This window comes from Somniosus microcephalus, chromosome 17 (genome assembly GCF_052327205.1).
Source record: "Somniosus microcephalus isolate GS21.2 chromosome 17, FLI_Smic_1.0, whole genome shotgun sequence".
In the NCBI taxonomy this organism is placed as follows: domain Eukaryota; kingdom Metazoa; phylum Chordata; class Chondrichthyes; order Squaliformes; family Somniosidae; genus Somniosus; species Somniosus microcephalus.
In genome coordinates, this window is record NC_141003.1 from 81,530,988 (window position 1) to 81,547,219 (window position 16,232).

A 16,232-nucleotide genomic window follows, 5' to 3' on the forward strand; every position below is an offset into this window, starting at 1 on the left:
TGCCTCGCTCAGCTGCACTGGTTCTCCATGAACCAGCAAACAGACTTCACCTTGAGTATTGTGTGCAGTTTTGGTCGCCTTACCTGAGGAAGGACGTTCTTGCCATGGAGGGAGTGCAGCGAAGATTCACCAGGCTGATACCTGGGATGGCAGGAATGACGTATGAGGAGAGATTGTGTCGATTGGGCTTATACTCACTGGAGTTTAGAAGATTGAGAGGGGATCTCATCGAAACCTATAAAATTCTGTCAGGTCTGGACAGACTAGATGCAGGAAGGATGTTCCCAATGGTTGGGGAGTCCAGAACCAGGGGTCACAGTCTAAGGATAAGGGGTAAGCCATTGAGGACTGAGATGAGGAGGAATTTCTTCACCCAGAGAGTGGTGAACCTGTGGAATTCTCTGCCACAGAGGGCGGTGGAGGCCAATTCATTAAATATATTCAAGAAGGAATTGGATATATTTCTTGAGGCGAAAGGGATCAAGGGATATGAGGAGAAGGCAGGGACAGGGTACTGAATTTGGATGATCAGCCATGATCGCATTGAATGGCGGAGCAGGCTCGAGGGGCCGAATGGCCTACTCCTGCTCTTATCGTCTATGTTTCTATGCCCTCATTGTCAAATCCTTTCCTGTAGTCTATATGGGTATTTTTTCTCCTGCTATATGTCACAGTTCAGGCCCTCTGCTTCTCTAACTCTGAATTATTGCTTGTCCACTCTTCTCCACCACTGGAGACTGATCTTAAAGCCATTACACCTCGACTCTCTGGAGCTCTCTTCCAAGATCACTTGGCCCGGCTTCTTCTCCTGTCTTCAAAATCCACCGAAAAATCTACCTCCTGAAAGTGCGTGCCTTTAGATTCTTCCCACCCAAGTTGCCCGACTTCCAGCTAAGTATATTCTTTAACTTTAGAAAATCTCTGGCAATTACAAACATGTTTTAAAGTTACATTTATATCCTGGAATCAGTAACTGATACAAAACTCATTCAAATCCATAAAGGCTGTAAATCACAGCTGCCCGAAAGGATGGCCGTTCACACAAATCCAGAAATATTAGGATTACACAAGTGTATTTTTGCAGTAGGCAATTACTGCAAAAAAAACGAGTAACAAGTGATAGCGGCTGAAGATATTCCGATTATGCTCAGTGCTTCTCTGGTAGTTTCCGTTAAGCTCTGGTCTGCAGGCTGCTCTTACTCCCTACACCCCCACTGTGCTGAAATCAAGACTCATCGCAGTCTCCTACTTTAACGCATTCGTTCCTAGGACGTCAAAACTGTCAAATTCCTTACCCTTCCCCCTCCCCCCCCATCTTTCTTTCCTCTGGCTTTTCAACCATAGAAACATAGAAGATAGGAGCAGGAGTAGGCCATTCGGCCGCTCGAGCCTGCTCCGCCATTTAATCAGATCATGGCTGATCATCCAAATTCAGTACCCTGTCCCTGCTTTCTCCCCATATCCCTTGATCCCTTTAACCTTAAGAAATATATCCAACTCTTTCTTGAATATATTTAATGAATTGGCCTCTACGGCCTTCTGTGGTAGAGAATTCCACAGGTTCACCACTCTCTGGGTGAAGAAATTCCTCATATTCCTCATCTCAGTCCTAAATGGCTTACCCCTTATCCTTAGAGTGTGACCCCTGGTTCTGGACTCCCCTGCCATCGGGAACATCCTTCCTGCATCTAGTCTGTCTAGTCCTTTTAGAATATTATAAGTTTCAATGAGAAGCAGAAGCTTAGTGTCACTTAATCTTACTTCCTGATTTAACTCTTCGTTTTTAAACCGTGGCAATGTCAGTATTATGGGCCTTGGCTTGAATTCTCAAAAAAATAGCCATTGGCCCAGGATTTTGCGGTCAGCGGCGAAGGGACAGCGCTCGCCACTGGCCTCGAAAAAAAAGCTGCCCACAAAGATTCAGCGGGCTCTGGAGCACCATCTATATGGGATCTATGGCGTCCAGCAACAGTGAAGTCATCAGGCAAGCTGATCAGCCAATCAGATTGAAGAATTCGCACAGACGCCAAAGCAGGAAATAAAAAGCAGGCATTATAATTCACATTTTAATCATTGTACAGAAAGCAAAATAAAGACTGGGGCATACACATGGGATTAAAGGTAGAAGCTGAAATATCAGACAGACAATCTTTAAAAAATCATGTTCTTCTGAGGGAATCACAGATAATCACAGAAACCCCACAGTGCAGATAGAGGCCATTTCGGCCCATCGAGCCTGCACCGACACATATCCCACCCGATCCCCGTAACCCCTACACCAACACATATCCCACCCTATCCCTGTAACCCCACGTATTTAATCCCCCTAACACTAAGGGTCAATTTATCATAGCCAATCAACCTAACCCGCACATCTTTGGACTGTGGGAGGAAACCGGAGCACCCGGAGGAAACGAGACTTCTCACTTGTAAAAATTAGTTTTTCAGGGCCAGAAAGGTTGTTCAGCAGTAATTATGACTTAGTACGCCATTAAAAACTTAGTTACCCCTCATTTCAATGGTTTTTACAGCGAGAATAGTGCGTAAAAAGTTGAAGTTCACATCAAATCACTGATTGTGTTGTTTGCATCTGCGAAGACTGCAACAGCGCACCCTGTGGAGGAGCAGGGCATCACACGAAGACTGCAGCAGTGCACCGTGGAGGAGTAGGGCATCACATGAAGACTGCAACAGCGCACCCTGTGGAGTACCATCACAGTATGGTATGGCAGCTGTAGCTACTATGACCGGAAAGCCCTGCAGCGGGTAGTCAAAACTGCCCAACGCATTACCGGCACCCGGCTACCGACCATAGAGCACATATACCAGCAACGCTGTTTACGGAGGGCACGGTCCATCATCAAAGACCCTACCCACCCCAGCCACAGTCTGTTCGCCCTCCTGCCATCTGGGAGACGCTACAGATGCATTCGCACCCGTACGACCAGATTTAGGAACAGCTTCTTTCCCAGGGCTGTCATCCTACTGAACTCCACAAATAAACTCTAAAGCCTGCACATCTGCCAATGCACTTTATTATGGTTATGTTTATGTTAATATATTACAAGCCAAATGTATGTTGAATGTTTAAATGTCTTAATCCAAATGTACACTCTCGGGAGCCGCAAGCCTACATTTCGTTGTACTGCACTTGTGCACTAACAATGACAATAAAAGTTGATTTGATTTGATTTGATTTGATCACACGAAGACTGCAACAGCACACCCTGTGGAGGAGCAGGGCATCACACGAAGACTGCAACAGCGCACCCTGTGGAGGAGCAGGGCATCACACAAAGACTGCAACAGCGCACCCTGTGGAGGAGCAGGGCATCACAGCGAAGACTGCAACAGCGCACCCTGTGGAGGAGCAGGGCATCACAGCGAAGACTGCAACAGCGCACCCTGTGGCGGAGCAGGGCATCACACGAAGACTGCAACAGGGCACCCTGTGGAGGAGCAGGGCATCACACGAAGACTGCAACAGCGCACCCTGTGGAGGAGCAGGGCATCACACGAAGGCTGCAACAGCGCACCCTGTGGAGGAGCAGGGCATCACAGCAAAGACTGCAACAGCGCACCCTGTGGAGGAGCAGGGCATCACACGAAGACTGCAACAGCGCACCCTGTGGAGGAGCAGGGCATCACACGAAGACTGCAACAGCGCACCCTGTGGAGGAGCAGGGCATCACACGAAGACTGCAACAGCACACCCTGTGGAGGAGCAGGGTATCACACGAAGACTGCAACAGCGCACCCTGTGGAGGAGCAGGGCATCACAGCAAAGACTGCAACAGCGCACCCTGTGGAGGAGCAGGGTATCACACGAAGACTGCAACAGCGCACCCTGTGGAGGAGCAGGGCATCACAGCAAAGGCTGCAACAGCGCACCCTGTGGAGGAGTAGGGTATCACAAAGCAACTTCCAGATTTTCGCGTTTAACTACACATGCACGGACACCGGACGTTGCTGTCAGTTTTACAACCGCAAATTCCGGGCCATTGTGCATTGCAATCCACCGCTATTATTACCCTTTCACTTACGTTACCATGCTCTACCAAGCGAGTGTCATTAAAAAAATAACTATAGGTTATATAACATAGTGCGCATTCAAACTTCACACCGTGGCTTATCTCAGAATAACTAAAGGACAAGTCACCAACTCACTGCCAGTCATCTACTATCCTGTACATTAACATCTGTCCTAATTTCTGAACCAACCTGCACAAAAGGGGACAGTGACTATGTAGTGGTTGCACAAAACATTAAAAAAAAATTATCCCATCAACATTTCCCAGCGCTTAAGACAGTTTTTTAATTAAAGCGGCCAAGAAAGTGAAACTGTACTCTGATGGACACGGGCACAATGCTCACGTGAAAGATCAGATTTTAGTTTAAGTGAAGAAGGACAATGATATTGGAACTTAAGACCGCTCTATTCTCTGTCAGATACTATTAACTCCCTCAGTACCATCTGTTGTGTTTAATGGCAGCAGTGATGATAACATTTCTGGCCTTTTTTTCCACCTTCACCATCTCGCATCCATTTAAATGGTCTCCAGAGCCTCTCCGTCAAATGCACTATTGTGAACTAGTTTAGAAAGCTGGGAATAGTCAGATTCTGCAATTCAATAAATGGCTCGACACATCATCTTCACTCAATTAAAGTGTATACTCTACAATTTTCTTCTACATCAAATCCTTCGTTTATTCCCAGGCTTGGATTGGATATAAAATTTTGAACCTACAGTAATGTGTAGCAATCTAGAGCGTGTAGCAATCTAGAGCGTGTATTACTAAGAGTCTTAAGCCTCTGAATTTTTGCTATTACTTTAAAGCTGTATTGTAGACAGTAGATTGGTGTGCTAAAACCTGCAGTGTATGAGCAATCACTTCCATCTGCACTTCTCACGAAAAAAGTGGTAACATTTCAGCACTGTACTCTGCGTCTGTTGTAACTTCTGTGAATAATCTGTGGCAGTACAGCCTCTAAATCAGCCCAACTACGCAAGTGTTGCAGCTGGCCCGAGTCTTAACGAATTTAACTAAAACTGATGTAATTGGCCTTAGTTTTGGTGCCTTGCAAAGGTTCATTAGCCTTCACCACTCATCGCCCAGGCCCACATATTAAGAATGGTCGTTGAGCCAGGTTCTGGAGGACTGATGGTGCTCGATAGTCATATCCTAACAATATAGTGTTTGTTGTGATAACTCAACATGAGGATTTACTTAGTCAGTGCCTTCAGGAGAGGCTGGGAGGAGAATAAATAGGGAAAGAATATTTTAAACTCTCAGTTAAATACATTAATTCATGGAAAACTTCTACTTATTTAGGAGGTAAGGCTATTAACATATATGGAGAAAAGGCAGGTAATTGGAATTAAAAAAAAAAAAAAAATCAGAGCTACCATGGCTAACGAAAATGGCAGAACAGGCTTGATAGATAGAATGGCCTATTCCTATTTTGCTAAAGATAATACTGGATATTTGATCAGAAGTATAGCCAATACTTCAGTTGCCAACTCATCAAGTATCCAAAATATTCACTCACTTCAGGTGAGAAAGTATTTTAAATTTGACATCCATCTAAAATCATGAAAAAGTTTTTGCAAGAGATGAGGTTTGCCCCTTGTATGGTCCCACCGGTTATTTGTCACAACAGAGATCCTGAAGAAATTCTATTGCATAACTAAGTAAATCCTCGTGTTGAGTTATCACAACAAACACTATATTTAACCTGGAAGAACAGCTCATCCTATTCAGAATGCACTGTTTGGTCTTCCACATATACAAAGCTATCAGTTTCATTCATAGAAATTAAGAACCTTCAATTTTCAGATACAAATGTCTTACTCCTTCCCAACATTGTCAGATTAAAATCTAGACTCCTGTTCAATCTTCCAAAGAGTCAGCTTTTCCAAAAAAAAAAACTTTTCAAGGGTTGCAGAACATGTGGAGCCTGAAACCCCCACTCCAGTTTCATTTCAAACTGTCTGACTAACATCCTCAAATAGTTTACAAATCAACTTGTCGACAATCTCTACTAGGGGGCGCTGCACATCACAGCAATAAAGCAGCTCGTTTCTTTACTGTACCTGCTTTTCTGGCAGACAGAAGGCAACTTATGATGAATAATGTGGCAAACAGGTTAAGAGCAAAATGGTCACAAGCTTTTTTGAAACAGACTGTTCATATTGTGTAGTCTGCTCACTAATCTTTACCAACAAAACACAACTCAATTTACCTGACACCCTTTGTTAGTGACATTCTATGCAACTCTAACTACTGCAATATGAATACTTACTGGAGTGCCTGACAGAGGAAAAAACCTTATAGACAGTACACTAGTACAGAATAATGAACACTTGGCAGTAATCTAACTGACAGTTTCAGATGATGTAAACAAGTAACGCTGGAGACATTTTTGATGGTCCCAACATTGTTAATACAGCCTTAGATTTTCTCCCTGGTACTATTTAAAGATTTATTTGCTGTTTTGGGACAGCAGAGACCATCAGTGCTCTCCATGTCCATGACAGCACGCAATACAATTAGAACTGTGACTATAGCAGAATTCTTTAAAATCTGCAGTTGATTACTGGCTAAGTTGTCCATACTATATTTCATAGAATAGTACAGCACAGGAGGCCGCCATTTGGCCCATCGAGTCTGCGCCGGCTCTTTCGAAGAGCAATCCAGTTAGTCTCACTCCCCCCGCTCTTTCCCCATATCCCTGCATTTTTTTCTGTAAGTCTTTATCCAATTCCCTTTTGAAGGCTACTATTGAATCTGCCTCCACCACCCTATCAGGCAGCGCATTCCAAATCCTAACCACTCGCTGCGTAAAAAGGTTTTTCCTCATGTCGCCTCTGGTTCTTTTGCCAATCGCCTTAAATCCATGCCCTCTCATTATCGACCCTTCAGCCACTGGAGTCAGAGTCATACAGCACAGAAAGAGGCCCTTCAGCCCATCGGGTCTGCACCGGCCATCAAGCCCTGTCTATTCTAATCCCATTTTCCAGTACTTGGTCCGTAGCCTTGTATGCTATGGCATTTCAAGTGCTCATCTAAATGCTTCTTGAATGTTGAGGGTTCCTGCCTCTACCACCCTTTCAGGCAGTGAGTTCCAGATTCCAACCACCCTCTGGGTGAAAAAGTTTTTCCTCAAATCCCCTCTAAACCTCCAGCCTCTTACCTTGAAACTATGCCACCTGGTTATTGACCCCTCTACTAAGGGGAAAAGTTCCTTTCTATCTACCCTATCTATGCCACTCATAATTTTGTACACTTCAATCAGGTCCCCCCCTCAGCCTTCTCTGCTCTAAGGAAAACATCCCCAGCCTATCTTCATAGCTGAAACGCTCCAGCCCAGATAACATCCTGGTGAATCTCCTCTGCACCCTCTCCAATGCAATCACATCCTTCCTATAATGTGGCGACCAGAACTGCACACAGTATTCCAGCTGTGGCCTTACCAGCGTTTTGTACAGCTCCATCATAACCTCCCTGCTCTTATATTCTATGCCTCGGCTAATGAAGGCAAGTATCCCATATGCCTTTTTAACCACCTTGTCTACCTGTCCTGCTGCCTTCAGGGATCTATGTACATGCACACCAAGGTCCCTCTGATCCTCTGTCCTTGCTAGGGTCCTACCATTCATTGTGTATTCCCTTGTCTAGTTAGTCCTCCCAAAATGCATCACCTCTCACTTTTCAGGGTTAAATTCCATTTGCCTCTGTTCTGCCCATCTGACCAACCCATCTATATCGTCTTGTAGCCCGAGGCTTCCCTCCTCGCTATTTACCGCTCCACCAATTATCGTGTCATCTGCGAACTTACTGAATGCAGTGGCTTAGTGGTCATTTGTCTTCAGTTCCTGGCCTAGCAGTAAGGCAGAGTTACCACACTTAACCAGCTTTTTTGTCTTGTGACACAAAGGAGAACAATGACCATGGAAAGAGACACACACTGAAGAGAATTCCAAACCCTTTTTGCAAGAGGCAAGTATTACAGTTTACCTGAACATCAGGAGAATCAATCCGCTCATCATAGTTTAAAAAGCAAAACACAGGAATTTTATTCCAAATCAGACCTTATGCAAGTGGGATGCAAGTTCAGCAGTCTTTTATCGGAAGGAATTAGCCAATGATCAGTTTTACATAGGATTACATGAGATATATATGGCACAGAAACAGGCCATTCGGCCCAACCAGTCCATGCCGGTGTTTATGCTCCACTCGAGCCTCCTCCCGTCTTTCCTCATCTAACTCTATCAGCGTAACCCTCTATCCCCTTCTCCCTCATATGCTTATCTAGCATCCCATTAAATGCATCTATACTATTCGCTTCAACCACTCCCTGTGGTAGCGAGTTCCACATTCTCACCGCTCTCTGGGTAAAGAAGTTCCATCTGATGGCCTCTAGTTTTGCTCTTCCCCACAAGTGGAAACACTCTCTCTGTATCCACTCTATCAAAACCTTTCATCATTTTAAAGACCTCTGTTAGGTCACCCTTCAGTCTTCTACTTTCAGTCTGCTCATCCTTTCCCGATAGGTAAAACCTATATAGGTAAAACCTCACATTTCTGGCATCATCCTTGTAAATCTTTTTTGCACCCTATCCTTTCTATAATATGACGACCACAATTGTACACAGGACTCCAAGTGTGGTCTAACCAAGGTTTGAGACAAGTTTAGCATTTTTTTAAAAATTCATTCATGGGATCTTGGTGTCGCTGGCAAGGCCAGCATTTATTGCCCATCCCTAATTGCCCTCGAGAAGGTGGTGGTGGTGACCCGCCTTCTTGAACCGTTGGAGTCCGTGTGGTGAAGGTGCTCCCACAGCGCTGTTAGGGAGGGAGTTCCAGGATTTTGACCCAGCGACAATGAAGGATCGGCGATATACTTCCAAGTCAGAATGGTGTGTGACTTGGAGGGGAACTTAGAGGTGGTGGTGTTCCCATGCGCCTGCTACGCTTGTCCTTCCAGGTGGTAGAAGTCGCAGGTCTGGAAGGTGCTGCCGAAGAAGCCTTGGCGAGTTCCTGCAGTGCATCTTGTAGACGGTACACACTGCAGCCACGGTGCGCCGGTGGTGGAGGGAGTGAATGTTTAAGGTGGTGGATGGTGTGCCGATCAAGCAGGCTGCTTTGTCCTGGATGGTGTCAAGCTTCTCGAGTGTTGCTGGAGCTGCACTCATCCAGGCAAGTGGAGAGTATTCCATCACACTTCTGACTTGTGCCTTGTAGATGGTGGAAAGGCTTTGAGGAGTCAGGTGGTGAGACACTCGCTGCAGAATACCCAGCCTCTGACCTGCTCTTGTTGCCACAGTATTTACGTGGCTGGTCCAGTTAAGTTTCTGGTCAATGGTGGCCCCCAGGATGTTGTTGGTGGGGGATTTGGCGATTGAATGCCGTTGAACGTCATAAGGCGCTGGTTAGAAGCTCGTTTTTTTTTTTTTTTTTATAAATAGAGATAGTCATTGCCTGACACTTGTGTGGCGCAAATGTTACCTGCCACTTATCAGCCCAAGCATGAATGACGTCCAGGTCTTGCTGCATGCGGGCATGGACTGCTTCATTATGAGGAGTTGCAAATGGCGCAGAACATTGTGCAGTCATCAGCGAACATCCCAACTTCTGACCTTATGATGGAGAGGTGGTCATTGATAAAGCAGCTGAAGATGGTTGGGCCTAGGACATTGCCCTGCGGAACACCTGCAGCGATGTCCTGGGGCTGTGATGATAGACCTCCAACCACCACAACCATCTTCCTTTGTGCTAGGTATGACTCCTGCCAGTGGAGAGTTTGCCTCCCGGATTCCCATTGACTTTTACTAGGGCTCCTTGATACCACACTCTGTCAAAAGCTGCCTTGGTGTCAAAGGCAGTCACTCTCACCTCACCTCTGGAATTCAGCTCCTTTGTTCATGTTTGGACCAATGTTGTAATGAGGTCTGGAGCCAAGTGATCCTGACGGAACTGAAACTGAGCATCAGTGAGCAGGTTAATGGTAAGTGCCGCTTGATAGCAGTGTCGACGACACCGTCCATCACTTTGCTGATGATTGAAAGCAGACTGACGGGGTGGTAATTGGCCGGATAAGATTTGTCCTGTTTTTTGTGGACAGGACATACCTGGGTAGTTTTCCACATTATCGGATAGATGCCAGTGTTGTAGCTGTACTGGAACAGCTTGGCTGGAGACGCGGCTAGTTCTGGAGCACAAGTCTTCAGGACGACAGCGGGGATGTTGTCGGGGCCCACAGCCTTTGCTGTATCCAGTGCGCTCAGCCGTTTCTTGATATCACGTGGAGTGAATTGAATTGGCTGAAGACTGCTTCTATGACGGTGGAGACCTCAGGAGGAGGCCGATATGGATCATCCACTCGGCACTTCTGGCAGAAGATGGTTGCAAACGCTTCAGCTTTGTCTTTTGCACTCACGTGCTGGGCTCCACTATCATGGAGGATGGGGATATTCATGGCGCCTCCTCCTCCCATTCTCCTCCTCCCCCCATTCTCCTCCTCTTCTTAGGCAGTCCCTCGGAACCGAGGATGACTTGCTTCCACATTAAAAATTAGTTCTCAGGTGACTGATGAGTCCAATGCGGGACCTACAGTCTCTGTCATAGGTGGGGCAGACGGTGGTTGAGGTGGCAGGTGGGTGGGGTGCTTGGGTTAATGTGCGCTGCTTGCGCTTGGCTTCTGCTTGCTCCCGGCGAAGAGACTCGAGGTGTTCGGCGCCTTCCCGGATGCTTCTCCTCCACTTTGTGCGGTCTTAGGCCAGGGATTCCCAGGTGTCGGTGGGGATGTTGCACTTTTTCCAAGGAGGCTTTGAGGGTGATCTTGAAGCATTTCCTCTGCCCACCTGGGGCTCTCTTGCCGTGCCGGAGCTCCGGGTAGAGCGCTTGTTTTGGGAGTCTCGTATTGGGCATGCGGACGATGTGGCCCGTCCATCGAAGCTGATCGAGTGTGGTCAAAGCTTGATGCTGGGGATGTTGGCCTGAGCAAGAACACTGACGTTGGTGCGCCTATCCTGCCAATGGATTTGCAGGATCTTGCGGAGGCAGCGTTGGTGGTACCTCTCCAGTGCTTTGAGGTGCCTGCTGTACATGGTCCATTAGTTGTTTACCACCATTCATGACTGGATGTGGGAGGACTGCAGAGCTTTGATCTGAACCGTTGATTGTGGAATCGCTGAGCTCTGTCTGTAGCATGCTGCTTCCGCTTTTTAGCATGCATGTCGTCCTGTGTTGCAGCTTCCCCAGGTTGGCACTGCATTTTTAGGTACACCTGGTGCTGCTCCTGGCAATGCTCTTCTACACTCCTTATTGAACCAGGGTTGGTCTCCTGGCTTGATGGTAGTGGTAGAGTGAGGGATATGCCGGGCCATGAGGTTACAGATTGTGGTGGAATTCTCTGCTTTTCAATTCTATTCTTCTAGAAATAAACCCTCGTGCTTGGTTTGTTTTTGTTAATGGCCTTATTAACCTGCGTCACTACTTTTAGTGATTTGTGTATTTGTACTCCGAGATCCCTTTGCTCTTCTACCCCATTTAGATTCTTATTTTCCAAGTCATACGTAACCTCCTTACTTTTCTTGCCAAAATGTAATACCTCACATTTATCTGTGTTGAAATTCATTTACCAATTATATGCCCATTCTGCGAGTTTATTAATATCTTCTTGTAATTTGTTGCAGTCCTCATTATTGACTAACCCCCCCACAAATTTGGTGTCATGCGCAAATTTAGAAATTGTGCTTTTGATTCCAAAGTCTAAATCATTAATATAAATTGTGAACAGCAGTGCTCCCCAGCACTGATCCTTGTGGGACCCCACTTTCCACCTTCTTCCACTCTTAACAGTTACCCTTAACCCCATCTCTCTGTTTTCTGTCTTGAAGCCAGCTAGCTATCCGTTCTGCTACTTCTCCCCTGACTCCGCATTCTCTGACCTCATTCATTAGTCTATTTTGTGGTTATTAGATTAGATCAAAACACCAGACTATTTCAATTTAACAACATTCAATAAAGCCTTCAGGTGCAGTTTTTGAGGCATGTTTTCCCAGAGATGCCGGTAAGAATGTAAAATTCACAATTTACTCCCACTCTTCTGCAGTCAAATGCAAAATCATTATTTAATAACTAAATTTTCAGATTTTAACATTTCCTCTGGTTTTAACCATGCCAATGTAAAGAACCTGGACTACCTTTACAGGAGACACAAAGTAACTATGAAAAAGAAATAGTGGTTACTACATTCAAAACTGGATACAAGAATAAAGGTGCAAAATTTCTGTATACATTGGTAATAAAGTATCTCTAATCTGGGGTGCCCAAACTATTGCTCAAGGGCTGGCAAAGCCACCTGGCAATCTGGCTTACAAAGCTCAAGCAGCTCAGTTCGGTTTGTGCTTGTATTTCTTACTGTTTGTTCTGTATGAATTTCATGGGCCTGAAGGTTTAGAAATGGCTGTTCTTAGCAGTGCTGCCCCATTAACAGTGTCAGCCGTGGCTCAGTAAGAACACTCGCGCCTCTGAGCCAGAAGGTTGTGGGGTTCAAGTCCCACTCCAGGGACATGAGCGCAAAATCCAGGCTCACTCTCCAGTGCAGTACTGAGGGAGTGCTGCACTGTCAACGGAGCCATCTTGACAGTGTTAAACAGAGGCATGTCTGCCCTCGCGGGTGGACGCAAAAGATCCCATGGCACCATTTGAAGAAAAGCAGCAGAGTTCTCTCTGGTGTGCTGGCCAATATTTATCCCTCAACCAACAGCAATAATAAATTATCTTGTGGTAACTTTACTGTGCACAAATTGGCTGCTGCGTTTCCTACATTACAACAGTGAATACACTTCAAAAGTACTTCATTGGCAGTAAAGCACTATGGGATGACTTGAGGTCATGAAAGGTGCTATATAAATGCAAGTCTGTCTTTCTTTTTTGTATTAATAAATGAATCCTAAATCAGTACACCAAGATTTGTTAGAATCTGTAGCTTGACTTATATGCAGATTAATGGGAATGTTGATTTAAACTTTTTAGGTGGCCCCAGAGGCTTCATGGTACACATTCAAGTGGTCCACAAAGACAGAGAGCTTGAACCCTCCTGGTCCATATAATGTGCACTGGAATATTAATCATTTTAACAGCCTTAGCGAGTTGTACTGAAAATGTGTTGGCAGAATTCAATAAAAATGCTGAACGGCTACTCTCAACAATCTTGCTGTGGGGAGGCATTGAGCAGAGGGAGGAATTAAAGACTTACCTCAGGCTGCGCTCAGAAACTCCCAACTGAAGAATTGAATTTTGCAGAAACAGAAAAACATCGTCGGGTTTCTCAGCAGGAAAATGCGTAACACAGGAAGGCCAAATGTAGATAAAATGGCAATGAAATGATACGGTGATGTTACATTAAGCTTTCAGTGTAAATAAGGTTATATTAATAAACATTTGTTGATGCAGTTTATATGGAATAACTCCTCATCATTTATAAAATTTAAAGTTGCTAAATTTCTTTGCTTTTACATATACAGGAAACTCTCGATTTACCGGCACCTAAATAACCGGAAATCTCTGTTAACCGGCAAAATTCAGGAGTAGGTTCAGGTAAGTTTTACTTCATATTAGTGGCCGTTCCTGGATCTGTGGCTGTGTAACTGGGGTTCCTGCACTTGTTGCTAAGCAACAGGGATGTTTGGTCTGTGGCCGGAGTTCCTGCACCTGTTGCTAAGCAACAGGGAAGCCTGGATTTGTTGCTGTGTACGGAGCTCTCGTACCTTTTAACTATACCTCTCTGTAATCCGGACTTTTTGATAAACTGGCACCACACCGGTCCTGGATAAAAAAGTTTCCTGTATATCTCTGTTTCATTGTGTTACATGCCAAGAAAAATGTTGGATAATCAGACATCAGCCTTCTTAAGCAAAAATAACTGAACTCATTGCTGTATTAACTGTTCCTTGTACCACAGCTTCAACCTTGCAACACACTGGATAGTTTTGTGCATTTGTGGGGCTAAGGTTCATTGGCTAAGTTCAAATCATTAAAACTGCTCTCGGAACAATACTGTGCAAGTGTTGTTGCCGTAGACGCAAGGCCTGCACATCCCCACATTGCAAGATTATTTGGTTTATAAATTCAACAAGAAATTCCCAGTAGGTCAAAGTAGTCACCAAAACATCTGGCTGGGCAATGCCAAACCAGCCAATACAAGGAGATACATTTGGAAATGCAAATTGTAAATGATCTAAGAACTTGTAAATGTAAGGAAAGTTAACAGTTTCGCCAAGACTTGCATTTGTATAGTACGTTTTTATGTCCATGGAAAATCTCAAACAATTCACATACATGAGGTACAATAGTTTAATAGTTAAACTGCGTCAATAATCCAAAGGTCGCGAGTTCAAATCCCATTATGACAAATTGTGACACTGAATTCAATAAATCTAGTCATTTGTACACTGGTTCAAGAAAAAAAAATGACCATGAAAGCTGCCAGAGTGTTGTAAAAACACAGCTGGTTCATAATATCCATCAGGGAGGGGAAACTGCCACTCACTCACACCAAACTGGCCTATATGTGAATCTAGTCCCACACTGCAGGGTTGACTCTTAATGCTCTCACGGATCGACAATAAATCCTGCCTCGTCGGTGTCGCCACATCCCAAGAATAAATAATATCACATATACAAGGAATTACTTTGAAATGCACGACTGTTGTTATGGCAAACAGGCCAGTCAATTTTGCACACAGCACGATCCATGGGATCTTTAACATCCACCTGAGAAGATTGGTCCTCTGTTTAAAGTCTCATCTGAAGGACGGCACCTTTGACAATGCAGCACTCCCTCAGTGCTGTACTGGATAGCCAAACCAGATCATGTGCTCAAATCTCCTGGTGTGTGTCTTAAACCCACAATTGCCTGACTCAGAAGTAAGCGTACTGCCGATGCAAGAGTACCATATACAGGTTATGTGGAACTGCACAGAAAATGGTTAGGAATTTGGATAATTTATAAGCTTAAAGGTATACTTTATTTTATTTTTTTTAAGTGCAAATAAAACTCCAGGCATTTAAAAATAACAGCTAGAACGTCCTTAAAACATATCTTTCTGCAGCTCAGTGGCTATATTGGCAGCGAATAGAAAGTACTCAGTATGGAAGAGTAGTCCACTACCTCATCATTCATCTGAGAATTCTGATTATTGTGGTCCCAACAGCTAACAATTACTGGCAGTTTTAGTAAGACGTTTGAACTTAAAAATACCTAATTGTTTTTTTTCTTTTCAATTTCTAACAGATGTCTATCCAACTGGAATTCCAAACTTGTTCTGAATTGGATCTTTTCCACTGGGGAAAAGAGGTTTCCATCCAGATATGCAGCACAACAATGAACTGCATAAGATAAAAGACCATCAAGTAAGCTGCAGATACAGGTTTGCAATGTATTCAATCATGGTGGATTCCATAAACAACCTTTAATACCCTGCACTTTACTGACGTTTTTAGTTGATTTGAAGTAGTACTTTTTTTAAAGAATCTTCAGCACATAATCTAGGTTGACACTTCAGTGCAGTACCGGGGGAATGCTGCATTGTTGGAGGTGGCATATTTCAGATGACATTAAACTGAGGCCCCATCTGCCTATTCCAGTAGTCCAGATGGACGTAAAAGAGCAAGGTGTTCGCCCAGTTTCTGGGCAACATTTCTCCCTGAAACTCTACCAAAAAGAAATGAACTGGTTATTCAGTTCATTTGCTGTTTGTGGTGCCTTGTGTGCAAATTGGTTGCCAATGTTGCCTAAAAAACAACAGTGATTGCACTTCAAAAGTAATTCTTCGGTAGTGAAGTTATATAAATGCAAGTTCTTTCATTCTTACATTGGTTTAAAAGTCTGCAGGAGGGATGCAGTTTTAAGTAGAATAAAAGTGAGACCAGATCAGCCATGATCTTATTGAATGGCGGAACAGGCTCGAGAGACCATCTGACCCACTCCTGCTCCCAATTCTTATGTACTCCTTTATTACACCCTGTGATATTCAGCTGCCAAAAATTGTCACGTTGGCCATAAAATAAAGGCCCATCAGTGGCATGCGTAAGAACATAATAAATAGGAGCAGGAGGAGGCCATATGGCCTTTCGAGCCTGCTCCGCCATGCAATAGAATCATGGCTGATCTTCGACCTCAACTCCACTTTCCTGCCCGATCCCTTGATTCTCTCAGTATC

The 16,232-nt window shown here is 44.6% G+C and overlaps 1 protein-coding gene across 3 annotated transcripts in view; it reads right to left on the minus strand.

The window, feature by feature from the left end:
- The window catches only part of taf3 (TAF3 RNA polymerase II, TATA box binding protein (TBP)-associated facto), a 203,864-nt gene that overhangs the window by 164,141 nt on the left and 23,491 nt on the right, over positions 1-16,232 (minus strand). The window lies entirely within an intron of this gene.